The sequence below is a fragment of the Gopherus flavomarginatus genome, chromosome 11, assembly GCF_025201925.1.
Source record: "Gopherus flavomarginatus isolate rGopFla2 chromosome 11, rGopFla2.mat.asm, whole genome shotgun sequence".
NCBI classification, from domain to species: Eukaryota; Metazoa; Chordata; order Testudines; family Testudinidae; genus Gopherus; species Gopherus flavomarginatus.
Window position 1 is genome coordinate 15,241,821 of NC_066627.1, and position 27,381 is coordinate 15,269,201.

A 27,381-nucleotide genomic window follows, 5' to 3' on the forward strand; every position below is an offset into this window, starting at 1 on the left:
TTCTCTTTTCTTTTGTAGCAAGAGGGCAATACATTACTAATATAGCTAGAATTTTCTGCAGAACCATGAGAGTTGGGTGCCCTAATCCGATTGAAATTCAAAAGCAGTTGGGTGCCTGAAAAATAAAATTGGCTGCCTTCTACATCCCGGGTTCTCTCTCTGTCTCCTTCTCTCTTTTCTATCTCTCTATCTTCAATCTGTCTAATTTCTATTGTAGACAATTATTTTACTTTATTGTTCATTTACTGCGTGATGTTATAGTAAACTAACATATTATGTCATATATCATCACTGTATGCTAAAGAAAGTTAAATTGTAGGATTATAGAAGGATAAGATTGATGATCAGTTAGAAGGGATAACTATGTTTTAGGTATCGAAATAAGTAGGGTTGAAGCACAAAGCCTGTAGGCTCATGCCTACAAGATTTTAGCTTAGCTATTTTAGGCCTTGGAGCTAAGAAATGCTGACATATGTAAGCGACTGAAAAATAACCAGATGCCCTAAGATTATGAGGAAAGAGGAACCAAGTGCTAATATTGCAAAACATTATCTGGAAGATTAATTGTATCTGTTTCCGACGTCTTAACTACAGGATACAGGTTGTGTGTCAATGCTAATGAGAATGAAGAGAACATACACAACCTGTAGAAATTAGGGTCCCTTTAGTTTCTAGGGGTCATCAGACAAATAAGGAAAAGGAGGGTTAACACTTCTATGGACATGCACAGAATGTAGGTATAGACAGACTCACATTAGAAAAAAGAGGGTGCCAACAGCAGGAAAATTCAGCTCCCTATGGGAAATTCCAGCATGAATCATCCCTCTACTGATGATCAATCCATGAGAGACCCACCAGACCCCAACACTATTGTTAAGACTGTGAGTATAACTATATTTGTAACTTCTGCATAAGTCTGTATAGGATTTCTATATGCTTGGGTAACCATAGCTTTAATTGTAATTTTAACAAAACTTGTAAAAGAGACTGGACCTTGTACTTGTGAATGTCTGTGTTATCACTACCCTTGGTATTTATGTGTTCCTAGAGACTTTAAATCTGAAGCAAGTAGCAGAGGTGACTTTCACTATGTTAAGCTTGAAAATGTAGCCACTAGAGCCATTACCACATTACAAAAATAACTTTAAATAAAACAAAAGAATCTATCTATCTATCTATCTATCCTCACACACTCTGAAATACCTCTGGTACTGACCAAGGTCCATGGTAGCAGTCAGAGCTAGATGGACCTAGAGGCTGATTCAGTACTTCAGCACTTCCTATGTCACTATATTAAATGTTCATTTTCTCTTGTATACTTTAAAGCAAGGAAGAATAAATTAGACGTTGGCTTGAGCTTTTAGAAGTCCTGAAAGAGGTGGAGTTTTCCTTTTTCACTGACGAAGGAATTTGAAATCACAGGGCATCTCACAGAAAAACAGGAAAGCAAAAATGGAAATATTTCATAAACCCAAAGTATACCATTCCTCTTACATTTTGCAGTTTTCCTACCTATTGTTACTTGGAAATGCTTCATCACATTTCATATTAAAGGTATATTCACAAACAGCTCATAAAGAGTTCATAAAGGATCAACAGATTTTTAAATAAATGGCTAATCAATTATTATAGGTCCAGCAGTTCAACAGATTATTTTAGCTATAGGGTATAAGCAACCATAATATATTTTACTGGTGTGCTTATCACTGTCTATAATGCACACTGCTTCTGTCTTCAGTGAGCTTATAACATCTATTAACTGTTTATTAACTAATTATAATATGAAGGGTGACTAAGCAATTTCATCTCCAGCTTTTTTTGTGCAATTTTTTCTGAAGTTCATGTGTTCCATTTATTGAATAGCAATGCCACATTGCTTCATTGTAGCTATTGTGGCAGAGCTCTGACCTTACCCCCATGGGTCCTGTGCTTCTAGGTGGTTTATACTAGCCTCAGTGGCTCACTGTGACCCTCCATGTAGCCCTTCTCTCTCTAGTGCCAGGGTTACAGTCCACTGAGCCCTTTTCATCATAGGCCAGCAAGGAGGTTGGTGAGAGAACTCCCACAGTCTCTGTTGTCCCTAGGGGCTTATTTCAGAACAGTTTAGCCTCCTGTCCTGACAGGGCCCTGACTTCTTCTCCCAGGAGATGGTTCTGTAGTGGTGGGTTGGGGGGAACCCAGGCCCGCCCTCTACTCTGGGTTCCGGCCTAGGGACCCTAATGGTAGCAGCTGTTGGCAGCCATTCTTTCACTGCCGGAGTTGCTACATTTCCTTGGTCCACTTCCCAGCAGCTCTCCTGCTTCTCCCTTCTTCACCTTTACCTTAGGGCTCCCTTACCGATGGTTTGAGGGTGTCTTCATTAACCAGCCCTTCAGCCGCACTTCCTCTCCTCTGGCTCCCTGGCTCCCTCTTGCCTGACTGGAGTGAGCCCTTTTTATAGTATCAGCGGGATCTTAATTAGAGTCAGGTGGTCACATTAGCTTCATGGCCTCACCTGAGTCTTTGCAGGTTAATTAGAGTCAGGTGTTCTAATTAGCCTGGAGCAGCCCCTGCTTTGGTCAGTCAGGGAAAAAAGAACTGTTAATCCAGTGGCCAGTATATCTGCCTTCTGCTATTTTGCTGTACCCAAGTGGCTGGGGTCTATCACACTATATACACCTCTATTCTGATATAACATGACCCAATCTAACACAAATTCTGATATAATGCAGTAAAGCAGTGCTCTGGGGGAGAGGAGCTGCACACTCTGGTGGATGAAAGCAAGTTCGATATAATGAGGTTTCACCTATAATGCAGAAAGATTTTTTGGCTCCCAAGGACAGCATTATATAGAGGTAGAGGTGTAATGCAGACTCGGGCCAATCTTGCTATATTTAGTGGCCCCTAAAATACATCTTAAACTCTAAACAGTAGGGTTCATCATGACCAATACTTATTTTCCATTTATCTTCTGTGATGTGGTGTATCAACCCTGCACCGGTGACACAAGAATTAAACATTGTTTGGGGTCAAAGAGGCTCCACCCCTTCATCCTTGCTGGCATGCTTCCAATGAAGGGGGCATATGAAAGTAAGCAGCTTAGCTCACTCTGGGTTGGCTGAGACTGGCTCAAGTGCTGGGAAGTGTCCATGAGTTTCTCAGCTGTTTTCATTGTAGTTGTAACCGTGTTGATCCTAGGATATTAGATTTTGAACGATTTCTTGCAACATGTGTTAACTCCTTATGCTTAACAAGCTGTTTCACCTTGTATTTATTTGTGACACTCTGAGTACTGTTCCCAGATCTAAAGAAGAGCTCTGTGGAGCTTGAAAACTTGTCTCTCTCCTCAACTGAAGTTGGTCCAATAAAAGATACCTCCTCACCCACTTTATCTTTCTTTCTCCTCACAGAGTTTTCCCCCCTGTTGTTCCAGTGTAGAAGAGATGTGTGACATCTTTCCAAACAGGCTTTGGGTTCCACCTGGAATACGCTTTAATGGTTTTTCTGGATCTCTGTACATTGTCCATCCCTGACAGATTTTTCAGAGATGATACATTCTCTTGACATTTTTTCCCCTAGGGTGAAGGTAAAATCAGAATTTCCCATGAACTCTCAGAAGGGGAAAATTAGGAAGAAGTAAGAGAAAGGTGAGGGTGAAGAAATGCCTGGATAGTCTTGGGATTCCCTGTAATCTGGTAGGAGTCTATAAATGTCTTATAGAATTATAGAGGAACATACAGAACATTGACAATGGTAATGATTATTTATGCAGAGCTGGTGAAAATGTGTTAATCAAAAAGTTGTAAGTGTTTTTTGTTTTTTTGTTGTCTTTTTTTTCAAAGCTTTTAGGATAAAACAAACTGAATCCAATGGGACATAAGTGAATGGCTAAAATTAAGTGCATGGTTAATTGCTTTTCTGATTTGGGATGGACTTAAATACATGTTTTAATATAAATGATGTAAAGAACAGGTTCTGAAAAATGAAGAAAACATTTTTTTTCATTTATGTTGAATTTTTTCACAATTTCTTTTAAAACTTCAAACCTGATTTTTTCTGTTTCCTAAAACCACATATACAGTGGTATTGAGGTCTCTCTCTCTCTCCCTGTATATATGTATATCAGTTTTGATTCTTTTTTTCCAGGTTTTGGGGAAACTCCTAAAATATCAATAAAAAAATTCCTTTTAAACAAAAAGGTGATTTTATCATCAAAATCCCCCCACAAACCAAAAGAAAACAACAACCCTGTTGAAATATTTTCCAGCAGTTCTGATAATTAATAGTATTCATGCTACATGGATTACATAATTCATACAAATGTCATATTTTATAGCAGCTATTGGAGTTATTCTTGTAGATGAAGAGATAAAATCAGGCCTCATTACTGCACTCAGGAAAGCTTGTGAGTAAAGTTACTCATGGAAGTTGTCTCATTTAAACCAGTGTAAATAAAGACACTTACATGGATGAATGCTCGAAGAATTGAATCCTACAAGATATTCTTTTAAGTTACATGATGAGGGATATCCTAGGTGGGAATGGCAGGTGTTTGACTGCAGATACCATGAAAGTAACTTAGACAAGCAATGATGGGTCCTCAGTAATCCCAGTTTAAACACTGTTATCTCCTTTCCTTTCCTCAGGATGATGTGCCCAATATTGCCATCCTAGGAGCTGGGGGAGGTCTGCGAGCCATGATCGCCCATCATGGAACCCTGCAGGAGCTACAAAAACATAGTCTCTTGGACACCATCATGTACTTATGTGGGGTCTCAGGTTCAACTTGGTAGGTGCATGTCAAGAATGAATGAAATTGTGTCCTTCTATAGAAGTGACGGCCAGAGGAAACTATAGCTATTGTTACTATTAACAAAAGACATACTGAGTACTTCATAACCAATAGGAAAACACTGTCTGTCCATTTCCTGAGGAGGTGAGAATACACGTGTTACCAGCACAATCTAGGGCACCCCACTCCACCATTATCCTACCGAAGCTCAAGGCACAACCCAGTTAATTTAGTCACTCCACCCTTTCCCGGCATGGGATCGGGGCATAAGGCCCTAACTCTTACCAGTCCTGGGCCCAGGACGTAACCTTCTGGGGGTTCATGGGCTCTTTTACGAGTAAAAGAACCTTACACAGTAATATCCTTAACCTCTATTTATTAACAGTTACCAAAACAGAATACACATGCTACATATACAATTCTCACTACTCCTGATAAGGCAGATAAACTTTACTCAATGGCCAATCAAGATTAGATCTTCTAAGTCTCCAGCTTCTGCATGGTATTTTTGCCAGGTGCTGAGGTCTGGCAGCTCTGATCTTGAGTTGTGTCCTGGAGTGAAGAGCCAAAGAACTTCTCTATGGACCCGAGTTTGTACAGTTAAAATTGGATTTTACTTAGAAATATCTTACTCAATCATTTTAAACTAAACAGTATTTTTCACCAATCCTAGCCCAATATGAAACAATTCTTTAACCAATCATACTCCCACATCTTAGCTGATTTAAATCTTGCAGAAATTATTTATGCAATGGACAGAAACAATAAAATAATTACACAGGAACCATACAAACAATAGAGAAGTAGGGGCCATAAAGGCAAAACAATAGAACTATGGATTTAACCATCACAGCTGTTGATAAGTGGTTTCTTTGCAAACAGAACACTATCAAACAAAACTGTCTATAAACATCCTAAGATCTGTTTCTTTACCTGGTGATGGTGGTACTTTTAGGATAGGAGTCCATTCTTAGCAGCCTGATATTATATTGTTTTGACGCAAATTAGATGGGACGTGACTCCCTGCTTCTTAGCTCCTGGTGACTGCTGTCCTCTTATGGCTGTTGTTTCTTAATGCAGAAAGGCCTTGGCCTACATACATTGCAATGTAAGTCCAGGTTAAAACTCAATACCTCTTCCATCTACCCCAAAATCATGCAAATCCAGAGCTTAGATGCAGGGTCCCAGGACTCCATGAGAGTAGAGGGTCTTAGCCTGAGTCAGGCCAGGATCCAGGGTTCAAGATCTATTGCTTTGTAGTGTAGACACAGTCCCGCTGGACTCATGCTCTCGGAGTCAACCAAAGATGTCCCAAGGGATGACTTCCTTTTTCCTATTGACAGTCAAATTTTCCCATACTGCACCACAAACAAAGGGCTAATGCAGCCACATTTTGGGAGGATTCTCGAAAGTCTGGGATATGGGTGACAGAATATGGTCCTGCATAATGCAGTGTAAACTCTGGAGCCCCAGATTGGAACCCAGAGTTAAATAATTCCAAACCTGAAGTTACAAATGAGTGTAGATGCTCAAGTCCTAGGTTAGCGGACCCAGAGCCTGCTAACCTGAGTTCTGCTAATCCTAGGCTTACATTGCTGTGTGGACATGCCTTTTAGGTCAGACCCTCCTAAGATTTCTACATGAGCACAAATAATAGAGGCCAAGCCCTATACATCTAATGTAATATTTATAGATCTTGCAGTGTCACTGTGAATTGCTTGATATCTGTTGTTTCCCTTAAAGGCCAACATCCTTTAATCATGGGTGTTTTGTGAGTCTTACGGCTTATTTACCCTTAAAATGCCACAGCTGATGCAGTTACACCACTGTAATGCTTCAGTGTAGACACTAGCTACAATAATGGGAGAGGTTTTCTCATTAGTGTATATAATCAAGATTCTTGAGAGGCAGTAGTTAAGCCAGCAGAAATATTCTTCCATTGAACTTGCATTACCTAAGTAGGGACATAAATCAACTTAACTGTGCCAAGCCAGAGTGCGGATTTTTCACACCCCTAGAGTAAAAATTATGCTGACCAAACAGTCTAGGGTAAAACAGGCTTTAATTATATTATGAAGCATAAGTGTCTAGCTCTGGTGATTGTGGAGAAAAGCTTGGAAATGTGAACCCTACCAGCTCAAATGCCAGAAGGCAAGTAAAAAGAACCCATGTTTTTTAAATAAATCTCATGATTTTTAAACCAAACTCAGGATTTTCTGTGACCTGACTGTGATTTTTGGCACACTTGTTATTGGCATTAGTGCTGAAAGCAGGGTAGCAGAACGGTGCCTACTACCTTTTGTTGTCCCTTTTGTTCCAGTCAAGAGGGCAGAGTGTGTACAATGGTTTGAGCCATGGAAATAGTGAGAAGTGGACATAATGGGGTTCGGTAAACTGGAACAAGTGACAGGATGTAACACAAGACGGGGCTATCCAGGTGGAAAAGAGACAACAATGGTTGCAAGGTTGTAGGATAGGATGGAGAGTTAGTTTCTCAAAGGAAAAAGAGAACATCCAGCTAATCTAACAGGCCACTTACTGATTGCCTTATTCACAGTGAGTAGTAATTGACACAGGATCCTAAGGGAGTTAATCACTCTGTTGTTGATGCAATTCAAAGGGAGACTGATACCAGTGGGCAACTTCCTAATCATCGTAGTTACTTATCTGTCCTACATTAATATAGTATCTGAGCACCACTATATTTATTTTCAGAACACCCCAGTGAGGTAGGAAAGTGCCTGTATCCCCCTTTTCCTATGGGGAACTAGGGCTACAATCTCTGGGAGAGCAGGGAGCAGAACCCACATTTCCTGAGTTCTAGGCAAGTTTCCTAATTACTGATCCGTCATTCTCCTCCAAATCTTTCTGAACAAATAGTCCCACTGAAGTCAATGTTAGAGCAGCAGAGTCATGATGGTCTGGACAGATCTGTGGATGTTACAAATGTCCTGAATGTAACCAGAACTGTTCAAACTCAGTGTCAGGTACCCTGTGTATTGCTAATAGAGATTCTCCATTTACTCAGCCTGGTAAGGACCTGGGGGATTTGGATTTTATCTCTGCTGATGCTCTGGCTTTCCACAGCACCTATCCAGTCAACAATGTGATCCTTGCAGGTTACAAATGCATTGCAATGATAGAACGATGAGTGATAATATTCTAATAAATAATTATGCAGATATTGAAATGGCTGTGGAAAATAGCCCACATCCTGCTCCCCTTACCATCTGTGTTTTGACTCTGTAATAGGTGTATGTCATATCTCTACAAAAATGGGGACTGGACAGAGAAATTGCAGGCCTTGGAGGAAAGTATGTGTGCTAGACTTTCCAAATACACCTGGAGTGTCCCAAAGGCAACAAAAATGCTTCTCGAGGCAGCTAAAGATGAAAATTACTCCCTGACTGACTTCTGGGCCTACACTGTGGTCTATGGAATGTTACATGAGGTAGGTGAAAAACATTCCTTTTTGTAACTTTCTAAGGTTCTTGTATGGCCCCACTCACCAAAGTATCATGGTGCTTCAGGATCTTTTAGTGTGTTTAGCCTCACTACATCTCTGTGACGTGAGGAAGTGTACAGAGGGGAAACTGAGGCACTGAGCACCCAAAAGCCAGATTTTTAAGGTATCACCTTGTGGGATGAGCATGCAGGCACCTAGCATCCATTGATTTCAATGGGATTTAGGTACCTACATGCTTCTGAAAATCCCACAGGATACCTAATTACCTTTAAAAAACTGGCCCTGCTTGACTTGCTCAAGACCACATAAGGTATGTCCACACTGCATTGTAAATCTGGGTCTGTGGGACCCAGGATGGTATACCTGGCATTTCCAAGCCTGGGCTGGAGTGTCCACACTGCAGTGTAAACCTGGGCTTGAAAGTTACATCTACACTGCAAAGAATAACCTGTGATGCTGAGTCTCAGGGCCGGGATCAATTTACTTGGACTCATGGGGCTCAGGCTTCTGGGTTAAAAATAGTAACATAAGTTGAGGCTGGAGCTTGGGCTAGAGCTGGACTCTAAAACCTGGTGATGGGGTTGGGTCTCGGACCCTGGGCTCCAGCCCACAGGAGAATGTCTGTACTGCTGTTTTTAGCCCCACCACCCAAGCCCCGTGACCCAAGTCAATTGACCCCAGGCTCTAAGAATTGATGCTGTGGGTTTCGCTTTGCAATGCAGATGTACCTACAGCTGCTGGACCTAGGTGTCACAGCCATGCTAATATGGTCATATTGTACTGCCCAACCTTCTGACTTGAGACTGCGGCTTGATTTGAGCCCACACAGCAAAACAAGAGGACTTGGACCCGAGTCATTGTGGAACACTAGCTCTGACTCACTCCTCTATTAATGACCTAATACCTTGGGTCCTAAGCTCATGCTGAGCCAAGTCAGACTGATTTGTGTATGTACAGAAACAGGTCTCGGGCGTTCTCAGGGGAAGTAGGGTATTAAGTCTTAGGCTAATGGCTTGACCACTTAGTCATTGAGGAAGGTTTGGTCTCATAAATAAATAAATGTTGAGTGACTCCACTGAATTCTGCAGTTACTTGAGTTACTTCATGTATACTCCTGGGTGACTGAGGGCCAACTCCACATCTATCTAGCTAACATCTCAACATGTGAAAATGTGTTGGATCCCTGAGCTCAGGGTTGGACTGAGCTGTCAGGGCAGAGACTATAGGCAATGTTACAATCATAGTTTAAAATTAGGAGTGTGTTTGTCTGAACCTATAAAATTTTGTCTTTACAGCTGGACAAGGGACAGTTGTCTGAGCTGCAGAGTGCTTCTGAGAATGGAAATAACCCCTACCCTATCTATGCAGCAGTGGATGAACGAAGTTTTTCCAAAGCAACTGGTAAAAATGAACAACCAAATCTACAGGAAATGTCAGTGCAAAGAAGCCTGTCATTTATTTCATCTATATGCAACTCCTCGAGGCAGCAGAGATGTAAAGGTTGTCTTTAGAGCTGATTGAAAATGAAAAAACAAATTGTGAAAAAAAATCCAAAAAAATTAAATTGTTTTTGCTCAGCAGGATTATTAATGGGCCCCTTTTTCACATTGCATGAGATTTTCCGTGATATTTGTTTCCTTTGTTTCCCCCAAGAAATTTTATCAAAAATATATTTAAATTGATTTTCTTTAGCAATAATCTTGATTTTCAGTAAGAAAAGAGTAAGTGAAACAAAATCTTAAAAAAATCTTAAAATATCAGTAAAACTATGGCAGAAAATTTCACAAAACATGGAAAATCCAGGTAACATCTACTATTGCTGAGAATAAGTTTTGTTTATGCAAAAACCTTTTTTGAGAAAAATTCAAACTCACTATTGTTTTCTTTTTCCCTTTGTTCTAGTTTTGTATTTAGGTGGATACACACTTTAGTTATTATCTTATTTACTTATTTAGATTTAACAATATAAAATTAGGCATCTTGAAGCATCTAGGAAGCTAACATCATTAATAACACAATAAAATTCCTGGAGCATGAAAGAATAATTTCATAAGAAAATCATCAGTCATCACTCCATTCACTTTTACCTATAACTTGAGCTGATCAAAAATGATCCACCAAAAAAAAAACTTTCCATGAGTATAGGTGAGTTTTGACCCTAAGAAAACAATTTAGAAAAATATCAAAATGAAGCCTTTCAATTTTTAGTTTCAAGAAGACATTTTGCTTCAAAATTATTTTTACTTTAGGTTTTATAAAAAATAAACATGAAATAAGAAGTCAAAATCACAATGAAACTTTTTTGATTGACCAAACTAAAATTGTCTTGAACGCTTCTTTTTGCAGAGAATTTTTCATTTTGTTTTGTTTTCATTCCAATTCAGAACAAAACCAAATTTCACAAATGTGGAGTTTCCCTCCAAATGGGAAATAACAGCTTCTGCACAGCCTTAGATGTGCCAAGAATTTCTCTTATAATTTGTACGTGGTTTAGAACCAGGTGGTAGCTCACACATTTTGGGGAGGTGCTAAGGGTCTAAGATGAGGTGAGAACCAATTGGAGGAATTATAGATGAATTAGGGGATCACATGGGCTTTCTGGAACACTGACAGAACTCTGCATGATTGAGCATCTTGGAAGATAGCATGAAGATGATAATGGGAGAAGGTAAGGTAGGAGGTGAGAAGATAAGGAATTCAATAGTGCAGCAAAGAGGATGATCAGGTCAAGCTGGGAAAAATATTTTCAATACTTTTTTATTCATTAAAAATGCGTTTCCAGACCCCTTTTTTTAAAATTCAAATATAATGAATAGTTTCACTTGGGGAAACAAATTGTAAGTGTAAAACATTTTGGTTTTACAGTTTGATTTCAAATGGCCTTTTAATTTCAAATGTGATCATTGAGAAAAGTGAAAACCGATTAATCAAGGAGGGAGGAAAGAAATGAGTCAACTAAAATGTTTTGTGAGACTTGAAATGAATAAAACAAAACAAAGTTTTATTTTCTGTCAACTCAAACTAATTTATTTATTTACTTTTTAATTTGGTGAAAAAAATAGTTTTTTTTTTCAGGTCGAATCAAACTGGATATTTCTCCAGAGTTTTTGGTTCTGCTACTGAATTAAAAATTACATTATTTGCTCAGCTTTCGTGGTGAGAAGTCTGAGCTGAGACACAGGTGGTGTGAGGTTGTAGTTGGAGCTGGATGGTGAGGACCAACAGCTTCATACAGAATGTGAATAGGAGTCAAGGATAGATGTGAAGATGCAACAACGTGGATGGAAAGAAATTTTATTAATGTAGATATTGTCTGAAGCACGCTCACACTCCCCTGAGTTATGGATACCTCATGCCACCCTTGCTGGCTGATTCATCTGCCACCTCAAAACTGTTGCCAGGCTTTGTTTCCAAACTCTTTCTTTTTATTTTTCAGCAACCTGGTTTGAGTTCACCCCCATGAAGCCAGCTTCCTTGGCTATGGAGCAAGTGTACCCATGGAATACTTCGGAAGTGAATACAAGAATGGAGAGCTAAAGAAGCAGAAAGCAGAGAAAAACGTGAGTTACCTACAAGGTGAATGATCATGCCCCTGTTTCTTAGCAGATGGAGACAACTGAGGCTGGTTAGATGCATAGATATCGGAAGTAAACCATGAGATTCTAAAATGGAGAAATATTTACATATATTAGAGAGCTTTTATGTAAATAGCTGAGTGGGGTAAAAACAGTTTTCATAAGCCATACAAAATTTTGAGTTATCAAAAGAAATTCCTTTCCCGAGTCAGAACAAAAAATCAAAATAACATTTTTTCACAAAACAAAAATAAAAAATAGCAGTTTTGGTTCAGGTGTGAAGAAAATACCTTGATCATCCCTAAGTAGAACCTATGTAAGTAAACAGAGTCAAATCTTTTTATACTCTTTTCCTTCTTGTTTTCAGGTTTGTGGGGAAGTTCCATTGGCAGCAAAACAGAAAATGAAAAAGTCATAAAAGGTATGCCAGTTTCTGTCCTCATAGCACACTGGAGTCAGAGGTAAGGTCCTCAACATTGTGCTGGATGGGACACTCTAGAGTGAAGTCTTCTTTATCAACTCCAGAACAAGCTTCCTGCACTGCTCTAAAATAACCCAGGTGTAAGGACTTTTACAGCACACAGCAAATTGCATCTCTTTGTGTGTGCTGCTGAAGGTGAGGGTGTTTCATGTTCTGCAGACTTTTTTTTATTTAGCTATTTATTCTATTTGAGGTTCTGTCAAAGGTTTTTAGATTGGCTGTTTTTAATTTTTATTAAAGGAAATCAGAAAACCACAATTTTATGTGGGAAAAAGTGCCCAACTTTTCTAGTTGGAAAATAGTAAAATAAGTATGAAAAATTGGGATTTACTCCACTTTTCTCCCATCTTTTTATATTTCTACCTGCTACTTTCCTCAGTGAATTTTTTAAAAAAAGGACAAGAAGTACAAAAGGAAGAGAGAGATTGTAAAATGCAGTGAAAATTCAAACACCAAAAATAGAAAAATGAAATATTTTTGGTTTCTAAAAAGTGAAATAAAGTGTCATCTTACACTGTTTTTTCTTTGTTTGTTTCCTTTTATAGTTTCCTAGTGGAATTTTTTTTTTGAAAAAAAAGAAGGTCAAAACTGATATTTAATGGAAGTTTTCAAGTCTGATGAAGCTACATTTCAGACAGGAAAAAAATGTTGGCCAAAACACTTATATCAGCTCTAATTTTATATATTTAAAAAGCCCGTAATAAGTCAATATGTCAAATGGGAATTAATAGGTCTAGATGATGGTTTGAGTCATATGAGCAGCCAGAAAAGGATCCATAAGCCACTCCAAGTGTCATTTTGTCCCCCTTTAGTTTAATCACAAATAGAAGTGATATCAACATCTGTAAGTGTCCCAGGCACTTCTGGAGGTGACACAGCATGACACTAAGCAGGCGTTCAACATGGGATAATGATAAGATAGAGATTTAGTGACAAGATTGGTAGGGAGTAGACAGAAACAGATGTGGTATAATTTCATCAATATATTTTTTCTCCTAAATCATTGTGGTCTAAATTTTGTGTTCTAAAGGACTGAATTATTTTCAATGTATTGTGAAATAACTGACCTGTCTAATTGAGTTTTTTTTTTTCCCCAGATATATTCTTTGGCTTCTTTAAGGGAGAAAAAGAATCATATTCACCATCTAAAGAAAGTAGGTCATTATAGTCCATGGTCACTCCAATTACTTACCAAATGTGCCTACTGCTGATGTCTATAAAAGGTCATTCCCTTCCCCTCCCCTGGGGGAAAAAATACCATTTTTTCACTGAAATACCAGAAATCAAAAATATTTCATTAATAATTTTCTAAAAAAAATATTTTTTTATCAAAACCAAAACAAATTGACAGGAAAAAATCAGTTTTCTTACTCTAGTCACTCATGAAAACAATGAAAAAATTCAACGTGCAGAAATTGTATTTGGTTTACTTTTGGTTTTGTCTGAAAAACTACTTCAGGTAAAAAAAAATTGGATTTCCTCTAATTTCTACAAATTTTGTTTCTTATGAAACTTGAAAATATTGACTTGACCATGATCTTTGTAATCTGAATGTTGCTTCCTAGTTGGTTATGTGATTGTCCATGGATATATGAAATGACTGATAATCCTAATGACATTTTCAGGTTGTCCGCAAGGAATAGTCAAGGGATTTCCAGTACCTACCACTGAACCTGAAGCTGGTAAGTATATATGTATAAGGCTGCCTTTTTTGTTCTAAGTCATTAGCCAATAGTTGTGGCCTTCAGGGCCATGTTGTTGGGGGAGGAATAGATGATACAAGTCAAGTACATCTTTATTTACCAAAAAAAAATGTACAGTAAATCATGTCTCCCTGAGCAGAGTAGGACCAATAAAACCAGCAGTTTCCTTGCTCAGAAATCCCCATGTCTGCAACTCAAAGAGCTCTGTGCCCAAGCAGCTCAATCTCTGTGCTTCCTTTTCATGGTCACTCTCACAACTCCATCTCTTGGCTTTCTCCTCTGTGATACCCAGCCTTCAATGAATATTACAGCCTCTGAATCTGCAACCATATTTTGTAAATATAGAAATGTTTATTTATGGAATTCATTATAGTGCTAATCAACAAAGTAGATCATGTCATACATGTTTGTGCATGTGTGTGTGTGTGTGTGTGAGAGAGAGAGAGAGAGAGACAGGAGGAGAGAATAGCTTTTTGATTAAATGGAATTATTTTAAATATATAAAATTTCTGTTTTCATTGACATATGGGGGATTTTCATTATAATGTCCTAACAACTCAAACTCCTCACACCCTTATTTTGCAGCTAAAAATAGTTTTGACAGAAAGCTTTCCAAAAGCGAGCTGGTGTGGCCATATGTTACCAGACAACAGGGAAGATGACATTAGGGGTACAATCTGGACCGACCAGAGGGGGATTAATGAATGTTTTTGTGAGGCAATAGGGGAAGAGGCTGCTGTAGTTAAGAAGGGAAATAATAAAGTCTAGACACTGATTAGAGCCATGTGGAAGGAGAGGGAAGAATCTATCCTGAGGTATTTCAACTAACAACTTTGTCCTTGGGCTATTGGAGAATATCTTCATTGTTATATGTGTGTTGTTTCTTAGGCCTTGTCTACACTACTACAGTTGTTACAATGGCACAGCTATGGTGCTGCAGTTGTGTCACCATAGTGCTGTCTTGTCAATATTTCCTGCAGTGATGGAAGGAGTTTTTCCATCACTGTAGTTAGTCTACTCCCTTGAGAGGACGTAGCTTGGCTAATTCTTTCATCAAACTACCTGTATCTATACTGGAGCTTAGGTCAGCTTTACTAAGTCTCTCAGGAGTGTGAATTTTTCACATTTTTGAAAGAAGTAGCTAAATTGACCTTAGTTTTCAGTTTAAAGCAGCTCTTTGATATTTGTGTTATTGTCTGTGGCTGCGTGAAATGACTGGAAATCCTTATGACATTTTCAGGTGATATGGAAGGCTTATTGCACAGTGAGCCAGCAGGAGCTTCACCTGGAGGCTTTTCACCAGGTAGGTATATATAATCTTGGATCTTTCGCTCTGACCCTATAGCTGTAACTGCTTTTATGTTCATAGCATTCAAACAGAGAAGTTGGATAAAAACATTAAATACTCCTGCTAGAAGGTTGCAGTGTAATATTACTTTATTTAAAAAAAAGCAAAAACAGGACCTTAATGCTCAGGAAATAAAAACACAGAGAGAAAAGCAGTCTTCCCCCTAAGACAGAGAGGCAAAACTCTCCCCACTTTGCTCTAGGCTTGCTTTATTCAGAATGACAGCTTAAAAACCTAGATCACATGCCTCCCTCATAGCCCCATAGCCTACAAGTCTGATCAGGAAACCCCTTACAAGTAAAGTGATTGCTAACACATTTTCAGACTAACACCACTGCATTGACAGCTGTGGAATTGCTTCTGATCTACTCCTGCTTGAGAAGATAATCATATCCAGATTGTTAATGACATAGTCTCACGAGTAATTCTCATGTTCTCTGTTTTCTGAGTATGTGCTCAGGACCAAAGCCTTCCTGGACTCTCCTGTTTCTTAAATAATATGGCAACTCTTTGATGATCGCCACCAAAGTATCTGAGAAGCTTTCAAAAATTCAGGATGGGGAACTGAGGTTCAATGAGAAATAAAGTGGGGAAATTCAAAGGAATCTCAACAAGTTAAAATTGATATTAGGTGGGATATGAGTGTTTAATACCTTACAAATCTCAGCCTAAGTGACTTCCAAATATCACCTAGAAATTTTTTGGCAAAGCCAGGAGTAGAACTGCCTTCAGTTGATTCTCAATCCATTTCCTGAAATTTATACTTGAATACTATGTCTGATTCTGGTGTCTATATTTGAAAATGGGACATTGAGACATTGAAGATAAATGCAGAGATGTGTCACAAAAATAATGCCAAGTCTTATACAGTGAGAAATTTAAGGAGCTCAGTCTGTTTAATATATGAAAAAGAAGTCCAAGAGGTGATTAGGTTATGTGTTTAAATATCTTCACAGTGACAAAATACAGGCATACTCTTGAATCTAGCAGGGAAAGGCATAAAAAGAAGCAATGTCAGGAAGTTAAAGGTGGACAAATCAAAGTGAGAAATAAGGCACACATATTAATGATGAGGGTGATTAACCGTTGGAACAAACTCCTAAGGGAAGTGGTGGAATCTCCAATTCTTTGACTTCAAAGCCTGATTGGATGCCTTTCTGGAAGACATACTTTAGTTAAACACAAGTTGACAGGCTTGGTGAAAGTAATTGGATGAAATTGTGTGGCCCAGGCTATACAATAGATCAGACTAGATGACCTAATGGTCCTTTCTGGCTTTAAACCTACATGCCAATCTGTCCAATGAATACTGCAGCTTATAGGATTTGGGCATTCTGTAGTCATATGCTATTCTCTGCAACACTGGTATATGTTAGGAAGAGTAAGTCTTAGCAGTTACTATAGAATTACCCATCAGTAAATGAGGAAAGAATCTAGCTTACTGCATTTTGCCAAGATCTCTGGTGGTCATGTCTTCTAGTCTTTCAGAACAAACAATAATTCTCACCCTCATCGTCTCTAGGTGACACATCTAAATCTGTATAAACACAGTTCCTGATGGGTCCTCGGACCAAATATTCACAGACCACTCCCAGAGCTCTAAAGTCCAATGTTTTGTAGAGATTCCCAGTCCTGTGTTGTGGCTACCACTGAGTAATTGTAAGTTTCTGGAAATAAAAAGAGACTCCTTCTCTGCAGGGAGGTGGAATTTTCATTGTACTCCCAAAATATTTAGCTAGAGCTTTCTTTGCACACATATTATGTACAATCACAAAGCACATGGCAGAAGTGCTGTAAGCAAGGTGCAAGAAGTATTGACAAGACCTCAGCTGGAGCACTGTGTCCAGTTCAGGGTAGCAAATGTCAGGAAAGATATGGACAAATGGAGAAAGTCCAGAGGAGATCAACACACATAATTAAAGATCTAGAAAACAGGATCTATGAGGAATGATTGAAAAAGTTCACTTTATTTGGTCTGGAGAAGAGAAGACTGAGGGGGTCATGACAACAGTTTTCAATTTGTAAAAGTTTGTTATCAAGAGGTGGGTGATAAATTGTTCCCCTTGACCACTGAGCACAGGACAAGAAGCAGTGTGATTAAATTGCAGCAAGGGAGATTTAGGCTAGATATTAGGAAAAACTTCCTGTCTGGGTAGTGAAGCATAGGAATAAATTCCCTAGGGAGGTTGTGGAATCTCTGACACAGAAAGTTTTTAGGAACAGATTAGACAAACACCTGTCAGGGATGGTGTAGATAATACTTTGTCCTGTCTCAGTGCACAGAACTGGACTAGATGACCTATCAAGGCCCCTTCCTTTCCTACATTTCTACGATTCTATGTAAGTAGCCATGGCTAAATTAGTCATAGTTTGGCTTCCTAGTAGACCCAGAGTAGTAGAGGAGACAAACAAAATAAACATGGAGACTCTTGAAACTGAAATGAAATCTCCCTCCACAAGGGCCAAAGTTCAGCGTTATTTTTTTTTCAAGATCCATCTATATCAGAAAGCTTTGCCATGGAAGTAGGGAATGTTCCCTGAACTGATTAGTATGATTTTCACAAGTTATTTCCAAAGAGCTTTCAGTGAGCACAGAGTGGATCTAGAGAATAAGAGACAAGCATTCCTTTGTCCCTTTAACTTGCCTCTGTCAAGGTGAGACTTTAGTGAATACAGTTCACAGTGGCTGGGTTTTCAAAGGATACTAAGAGAATTAGGTACCCACTTCCCATTGGGATTAAATGATATTTGAGCACCTAACTCCCTTAGGTTCTTTAAAAATCAAAACTGGTGATATAATTTCATTATCTTTATCTGGATTCTTGCCTAGGTGATTGCATTATTGTCAATGAGAGTGTGCAGTGACCTATAACCCAAATTTATTTTTCAGATACTAAGAACAAGCCAATTACTGAAGACATTAAAGGTGGAGGAGGTAAATCATTTTAATCCTCTGTGGACTGAGTTTGAATCTCCTCTTATACACTGGCTGTATGAGGAGATATTTGCATCTTTGTGAGGAGAAACTCAGGCTCAATGAACTGTTCAGTCAAACAAATCCCTTGGCTCTTATTCACCCTTCCTCATAAATAATAATTCTCACATTATCATTTTTTGACAAATGTCTGCTCAGCACAAAGCTGTTGTGGACTAGCCCGGTTTATGTGTAGAGATTTCTGTCATATTCTTTATGAAAGTTTCTGAGCCCCTTCACCAATATCAATGAATGTGTTTTCAAAAGGCATGAACAGAAGGTCAGAGAATAAGCCCTGTTAACTTTCAGTGGGACTTTGCTCCTGTGTCACATAGCACCAGATTTCAAAGATATTTAGGTGCCTAGTGTGATTTTCAAAAGCACTTAGGCATCTAAAAGTCATTTTGTGTTGACCAAAATGTTTAGATTGACTTAAAATTATTATTATAAGCAGGCTGTGTTTGGATTTTGACCATTTTGAGTGTTTAACAATTTAAGGTTGTGTTTCCTCAGCTCAAACCAATTCTAATGGGAGTTGAGGAAACTCAGCACTAGAAGGGGGTGAAATTTTTCAGCTCAATTTTCTTTCCTGAAAAATGCACATTTGGGTCAGCGATAATATTTCATGAATTTGCATCAAATTTCCGGAACTGTTTATTTTATAACAAAAATAAATCAGAAAAAAACCCCAAATATTTCATACTGAAATTTTCAAAGTGAAATGTTTTGATTTTTCAGCTTAAAACAATTTTAAAAAATGGTTCAATTTCATTTAAAATAACTTTTAGAACACTCTCTCTCTCTCTCTCTCTCTCTCTCTCTATTTTCATTCTGAGTAAAGCCAAACATTTAGTTCTACCTAAAATTAATTTGTTTTGTTTACTTTCTCTTTTGACTTTTTTTTTAAATTTTCATTTGGGATTTTTAAATTATAATTGTTTGCTCGATAGTGGAACCAAAAAAATCAGTTATTTGCACAGCTCAAATCAGCAGCGAAAGGAACTGAGCCACATATTTTACATAACGAAATACAGGAAATGATTTATACTGCCATCAGGTGTTCTGTGTAGGGAAGAACTTGACAGCTGACACATCTTATCCAGGGGAGAGGGATAGCTCAGTGGTTTGAGCGTTGGTCTGCTAAACCCAGTATTGTGAGTTCAATCCTTAAGAAGGCCTCTTAGGGATCTGCAGCTGAAACCAGTACTTGGTCCTGCTACTGAGACCAGGGGGCTGTACTCCATGACCTTTAAAGGTCCCTTCCAGTTCTAGGAAATAGGCATAACTCAAATCACTAAAAAAATGTTTATTAAATCAGACAAGCATATGGGGGTCATTATGTGGCACAATTGAGGAATCCGAGATTCTGAGAATACCACAGCTTCTGTCTGTCTCAGTAACAAATGCCCTTTATTTCCTCACAATCAGCTTTGCTTTTTAATTTTTGCTCTCTATACAAGACACGCTGATTATTTTTCCCACAGCTCCTTGTCTGCACTAGCAAATAAGAGATAAGAAAATCTCTGCTGATTTTCAGATGTTTCTGAATATATTTATATAATTAGCTCTGATATTTGAATTCTGGTTTGTGCCCTCTCACAGGCTCAGTGATGGATTTCGCTAGAATGTAGCAAAAAACCACTCATGGTCTCTTGACCTGGAAATGGGGAACGAATAATAACTTTCTTTACAAATGTTGTAAGTAGAATATGGGTTACTGACTCTGTGGTGTGGATGTCCCTTTTTGACGGTAAATACATCACACAGAAACATGAGAAAGGGTTGTCTTCCTATACAGTATTTTTAAGGTTGGAAGAATTACATTTTTATTTTTAAATTTTGACAGACTATGTCAATGCTTACTGTAAGCATTTTGGGGTTTTTTATTTAAATTTTCAGTTGCATGAAAATATAGATTTTAAGCATTTTTAATTCTTATCAATTTAAATCCTAGCAGCTGATGAAAATTAAGAGGATAATGAAATGAATATTTAATTACAGTAGACACAGAGATTCAAAAACTTACATCTTTAAAAACCATTAAAACACAAATTGTCAACATCATATGTCAAAATATACAGACTTAATGTCCTTAAATCAACTAATCAACCGGTTTTTAATATTCATTCACTAGTCTATTTTATAGCTACTCTAATTTAAATTCTCAAGAAGTATTTTTCTTATTTTGCTTATCAGTGAATTTTGATTATCAGTGGAAACAGTTTTTTTTACTGGTTTATGTAGAGCAGGGGTCGGCAACCTCTGGCACGTGGCTCACCAGGGTAAGTACCCTGGCAGGCCAGGACAGTTTGTTTACCTGCCACAATGGCAGGTTTGGCCGATCTTGGCTCCCACTGGCCGCAGTTTGCTACTCCTGGCCAATGGGGGCTGTGGGAAGCAGCATGGGCCGAGAGATGTGCTGGCCGTGGCTTCTCACCGTCCCCATTAGCCTGGAGCCGTGAACCATGGCCAGTGGGAGTCATGCCCCACCCAGGGGAACCCTCACCCGCTATCCTCACCTCGCCTCAGTCTTGAGCTACTGCCAGTCACCATCTAGCCCCCGCTCACTGGTGTAGACTGCAGTGTAAAAGCCACTCATCACAGGCAAGAGGGGTTTGGACTGGCTACCTCTGTATACCCTGGGCTGCACCCTTGCACCCTAGTACCTTTCTGGCCTTTGACAAGGCCACAGACTGGGGCTTTTCCAGGTGGGAGCTCCTCAGGTCCCTTGCCCTGTTCCCCAGCCCTGCTCCACTCAGGTATATTGTTCAGCCTGCCAGCAGCCATGCCCTTCTCCCTCTAGAGACTATCTGCTCCTGGCCCACTGCCCTCTTAAAAGGGCCAGCTGGGCCCTGACTGGGGAGTAGCCATAGCTAAGTCTGCTTCTCCATTCAGCCTTCCCCAGCCACAGCCCTCTCCTGGACTGTTTTAAGCCCTTTAAGGCCAGAGCGGGTGATCACCCCACTACAGCCTATAATGATGCCTCGTAAATGGCAGGAAGGAGAAAGTGGTAGTTTTACTGTATAATGGCCAGGGGATGGAAAGATCAAGTATAAGAGAACTATATTGTATAATGGGCACTAGGCACAGCAGAGGGCGAGAGGTGAGGAAAGGGCATCCTTACTGTACAATGGGTACTAAGGGAAGCAGAAGGTGAGGGGTGGCTCTACTTTATAAGGACACAAGACAGACACTTTACCAAAGCACAGCTGAAGTGAATATTATTTATTAATCCTGCCACTGACAAGGGGCAGATTCTAATCTCTTAGTATGATAATTTTATTTTTTGTTACATTTCTTTAGCTGCTCTTGATTCTACTGAGCTGGTGAAGGATAACGTCATATCCTTGGTAGATGCTGGAATAGCTATAAACTGTGCTTTCCCTCTGGTTCTCCGCCCAGAAAGGAAAGTGAAACTGATCCTTTCCTTTGACTATGGCCCTTTTGAACCATTTAAGGTAACTCCTATCATTGTTACATTTTTACAGTCATTCAAGTTAGTAATGAGGGCCCATTGTGCTAAGTGATATTTGAAGACAGAAAAATACATGGTCCCTGACTCCAAGAGATAAGAATCCAACAAAGAAATTTACAATCTTTAAAAAACAATCAAGCAGTATTTTCTTTACTTTATTTTCTGGAAAACAGTTCAGGACAGGAAGGGAGCAAAGAATTTCATCCCCTTCTATCCTGCTGGGGGAATGTTTAGTGGAAAGAATCCTGCCATCCCAGCAGCAAGTTGGTCAGCTGACTTGAGTCAACACCAATACTTTTGTGCGATGTCCCAGGGCCCAATGGATCTCTGCAGAAGATTTTCAAATGTACAATGGACAGTTTGGTGACTTAATCAATGGAAGTTGGACAACAAATTCCCATGTGTGCCATAGAAAAAGTACCCCATAGTGATCTCAGGGAAGGAAATCTGTTTTTCACCTTAACTGAAAGATGAACCTTTGGTAGCCTTGAGCTTTCGTGTGTCGAGTACTGTTGACCCATACAGGAAAATATCTCCTACTGAACCAAATTGGGTGAGGTAATTTCTTTTACTGGACCTACTAGAGTTGGTGCAAGATACAAGCTTTTGAGCTTACGCAGAGCTCTCCTTCAGATCCTACTGAACCACTCAGATCTATCCCTGTTGAACAGCTATGGGCTGCTGTGAACCTTCTAGCTCTATTCTTGTGTACTGAACTCAATGTGCCATGTTTGATCTATGCTTATGGCTGTGGGCTGAGATATTTAAAGGGACTTAAGTGAGTTAAGCCAACCCGTATTGACTTTTCCATGGAGGTAAATTATTGCTCCTTTAAGCTTCTTTGGAAATCCTAGCTATGGGGGTCTCTTTATAGACAGTCTTGTGTTATTACACAAACATTCTTCCTATCCCAAGAGCAGAGGGTCTGGTTTCAACTGGAGGTTTTCTGCTTAGTCAATTAGTAGAGGACTCAGAGAGAAAGTTTGATTTTGAGTTATCTGTTTTGAGCTATCTGGTCTTGTGGGCAGCAGTTCTTTTAAATAAAATAATCATGATTCCCTCCCTTATAGGACCTCAAGCAAACTGCCAAATACTGTAAGGAAAACTGCATCCCATTTCCTGAGATAGATGAGAAATTGCTCCTAGAGCCAGATAACCCCTCTGACTGCTACATCTTCAGAGGAGAGGGTGCTCCAACCGTCATGCACTTCCCACTTTTCGACAGAGTGAATTGCCTGGGTAACTTTCATGTCACCCATTTTCTAAAATGCTACTGACGTCACTCTCATTTCACTTACGTGGATGACTTAAATACAGCTGAGTCTGGTTTGCTCTGAGGTAAGGTAGCAAAGGGGCATAGGGATTGAGATAAAATGTCAGGGCTAGTCTACACTAGGGGATGGGATTGATCTAAGATATGCAACTTCAGCTACGTGAATAATGTAGCTGAAGTCGAAGTAACTTAGATCGAGTTACTTACCGTCCTCCTGGCGAGGGATTGATGTCCGTGGCTCCCTCTCTTGACTTCACTACTGCCGTTCACATTGGTGGAGTTCTGGAGTCAACAGGAGCGCATTCAGGGATCGATATATTGTGTCTAGATGAGACGCGATATATCGATCCCTGAGAAATCAGTTGCTACCCGTCGATATGGCTGGTAGTGAATACGTACTCTCAGATTGATCTAGTCCCGTGTCCTATATTAGTGGGTATCTAGTTATAGAAGCTTAAGAGGAAGTTGAGAGAAATCACAGTTTAGGTAGTTATAGAGTTATTTGCCATAAGGGATGTTTGTCAGAAGCATCTATGTTTGTTTTTTTCCCTCTGATTTGTAAATTTTTTGCGCCCAATTTTCAAACGTATTTAGGTGTCTACAGATGCAGGTAGGCACCGAGTGGGATTTATAAAGTGCCTAAGTGAATTTAGTACCTAATCTACTCAACTGCTTTTGAAAATCTCACCAGTCACCTATCTGTATCTTTCCACATCTCCATACGTTTCAAAATCTAACCTATATCCCTTCCATTTTATAAACTAATTTAAATGTGAATCTTGAAAATATCCATAAATATCCATGTGTTTTGAATCCTACCATGCTCTTGGCTTTAATGTTGTGTGCAATGAGTCCCATAGGTGTGTGTGTGTGTGTGTGTGTGTGTGTGTGTGTGTGTGTGTGTGTGTGTGTGTGTGTGTGTATATAAATAAAAGTGTTTGCTTTTATGATGTTCACATTTGCAGATTTTCAGTTTCATCAAATGACTCCTTGAGCTCAGAATCAGGCAACTTCTTTCTTTAGCACTAGTCAAGCCACAGAGGCAAATCTTCTCTCTGTTATACAAGTGAAACTGAAGGTATAAATGTAGATTTACAGTAGTGCAATGAAGAGATTAGTCTGGGATATAAGGACAAATTCAGAGAGGAATGCTAGAGGAGTCTAGAAGTTGGAAAACCTTTAACCTTCTCTCAGAAGTCTGGACATGTGAGTTACACCAGCTCAGACACCCGTACATTCTGCACAAATTCTATTTCTCTTGATTTTTGAGCCATTGTGAATGCAGTGTCATGACATTAAATGCTCTGTTCCTATAATGATGGGAGTCTTAAAAGAACTCATGGCAATATTTTTAAGGGAGCCTAATGGAGGTAGGCACCCAAATGCCATTGTTTCCACTGAAATCCATGGATAGGTAGATGCATAAGTTACACTCTATGTTAATTTACCTTAGTGCAAATGACAGCAGAATCTGCTCCTTATTTTTTTCACAAACATGCTGCATATGAGACACTACAGAGAAAAGCAAGAAGACAAAGGAATAGCTGGGTGAGAGGTAGGAAGCAGGGAAAATAGGAGTCTCAATTTGATAGAATTAAAGGAAGCTGGCAGAGTCTGTAGACAATCTGAGAAGTGCAAAGTATCCATTTCAGTTCAGGAGGGTGTTGACTTTGAACCCTAAGGATGAGAGTTCAACTATATTAACTGTGTCACTGCTGATCGCTGTAGACGAAACATCCAGATGCTTTGGGATTGGGAGTAGAGCATTTGTGAAACCCTTTCCCAATACATGAGCCTCACTTGATTCTTCTCCTTAAGTCTCGGAAGCAAGATATTCCTCTCACAACAGCCTGGGAACCCTAGAATGCAATCATAATCATAGTTCTACTTGTTATTGACACTCCATTAGTAATATTAATATCCTCATCCTAAAAATGTATTCACATCTTTTCTCTCTTTGCTTTCAGCCTATGTGATGGAATGGAGAATTAGATTCACCCCTGTTTGCTTTCTCTACCATGTGGGAGACATCACCAAACTCCTTCAATCAGCCAGACTAAATGTATTGAACAATAAAGACAAGATCCTACAAGAGATCAAATACATTGTGGCTCACTCCAGCAAGGAGGCAAGCTCTTAAGAAGACTTTTTCATCTATGCTTTGCGTACGTTAAAGCCACCCAGTAGATTTTGCGAACCACAGAATTGTCATTTGGCTGGAAAATGTCATCATTTGGAATCACAGTGGGGAAAGGAGTCTCAGCTTCTGCTGTGAAAGCACTAGTACCTAGTTCATGAGTTAATCCTGTAACTTGACTGCACTTTACTTCAGCAATTCTGATTCTGTGCATGAGTCAAAGAAAAATTCTCTCTTAGTATTCTTTGCTTGCTGTTTTGAATTATTGCTCAATCTGTCTCTGCTCTGTGTGATGCCAGATGCCTTTGTCTCCTGATGCACAATTCATGTTCAATCAATAAAGCCTATAAAATCACATCATTTGCACACAGTGCCTCCAGCCTAGAAATAGCCTGCAAAAGCACAAGCACGTAAGACCTGTGATAAAAGCCATCTGCCCTGTCTCCCTGCAGTGACTAAATCACATAGAAATGATGAGTAAGGCTGTAATTTAGTTACAGGTATTTTTAGTAAAATCATGGACAGGTCATGGACAATAAAGAAAAATTCACACCTGGTGACCTGTCCATGACTTGTACTATAAATACCCATGACTAGAACTTAGGGACTCTGAGGCACTGTTGCTGCTGCTGCTCTGGAGGGAGGTGGGGACTGGTGCCCCACTGCTGCTCGGAAGGGAGGCCCAGGGCCTCACTGTGATCCTGGGGCAGAGCCTGAGACTGGTGCTACTCAGGCAGCCCCTGGGGGCAAGTGCCTGGGGCCTCCTGATTAGTGGACAGTGTGGCTGACCCCGACTCCACCCAAACAGCTATCCCTTGGGGCTGCCCAAGCAGAAGCCAGTGTGACTGGCCCCAGAGCTGTCCCAGCTGCTCAAACAGCCCTGGGGTCAGTCAGACTGACTGCTATAGAAGTCAGAGAGGTCCTGGAAAATCATGAAATCTGTGACTTCTGTGACCTCCATGAAAGACTCCCATTTTAACAATGAATCTTCTGCAGACTTTCAGCGGTGGGAGCTGGTTCTTCAGTGCCGGCAGTATGGTGTGTCCTTACAGATGTGGCATTCCTAGGTTCAGTCCATCTGGAGATGGAATTGTTAAAATACAGAGCTTTCAGATTCACCCCATGAGGTAAATGAAATCTGTTTGAAATGCCAATGAATAAAGATCTTGGATTGCTCTCAGGAACTTTTCACTTCATATTATTGTAAACCAGGTGTTCTCAAATTGGGGATCATGACCCCTTACTGCAGAAATTTAGGCACAGTGTTTAGGCAACTATAGTATTAAGGTTGGAGGATCTCATTGTTTCCTCTACCTCATGCTTCCTCTGCCTTGACTCCATCTCTTCCCTCATCTGAGGGCTCAGGCCTCACTGGGCAAACAGACAGCACCTCCAGCAACTCTTGGTTCCCAGAAGCACAAGAGAGACAAGCTCAATTTTTCTCCTCTATAGCCCATACCTGCAGCTGAACACTGCTCCTTTGCCAATCGGGTGACATGGCGCAGCCCTCTGCAGCCCTGGCCCATCCCAACTGCCTCTCCTAAGCACCTATGGAGAAGGCTCTGGTTATGGATGACCTAACACAGCCCCCTGCAGCCTGGTCCAGGCCAGCTACCTCTCTTAACTGCCTATGGAGATAGCTGTGGTTGCTCCTGGGATCCTCATTTTATCAGGCCTGTGGTACGTACAGCACCAGCATCTCCTGCATTTCTGACTTCTGTGATTAACCTGTAATCAGGAAAGCGGCATCATTAAATGAAGTGGAGGTGCTGGTGTGAATAAGGGCTGCTGCAGTGAGGCAATCGAGCCAGGTTCGGGGACCTAACAGCATTACATTTCAGCCATTCAGTGTAATCAATTCATCCTGTGTTTGCACAGCACTTAGCACGACGGGCTTCTGGCCCATGACTGGAGATCTTATCTGATTGCACAATGCAAATAATAAATTGTATTTGTATTGTCAGAAGTAAAGCTAGCAGGGATGCTTTTGTCCCTGTAGAAAGTTTTAATCAAAATTTCAACTTCTGATCCAACAATTATATTGTTTTCTGCTGAAAACTAAAAAAACAGTAACCAATACTAAACGAAATAAAATCAATGGTTGGAAAGACAAAAATCTTTGGCTGAAAATGTACATAATCTGTTCATTGCAGAAGTTAATCATAGAATCATAGAATA

At 39.7% G+C, this 27,381-nt stretch overlaps 1 pseudogene; it reads left to right on the forward strand.

Moving 5' to 3' along the window:
• Nucleotides 1-658: 658 nt before the first annotated feature.
• On the forward strand, nucleotides 659-25,764 carry LOC127031345 (cytosolic phospholipase A2 gamma-like; annotated as a pseudogene).
• The last annotated feature ends 1,617 nt before the right edge of the window (nucleotides 25,765-27,381 follow it).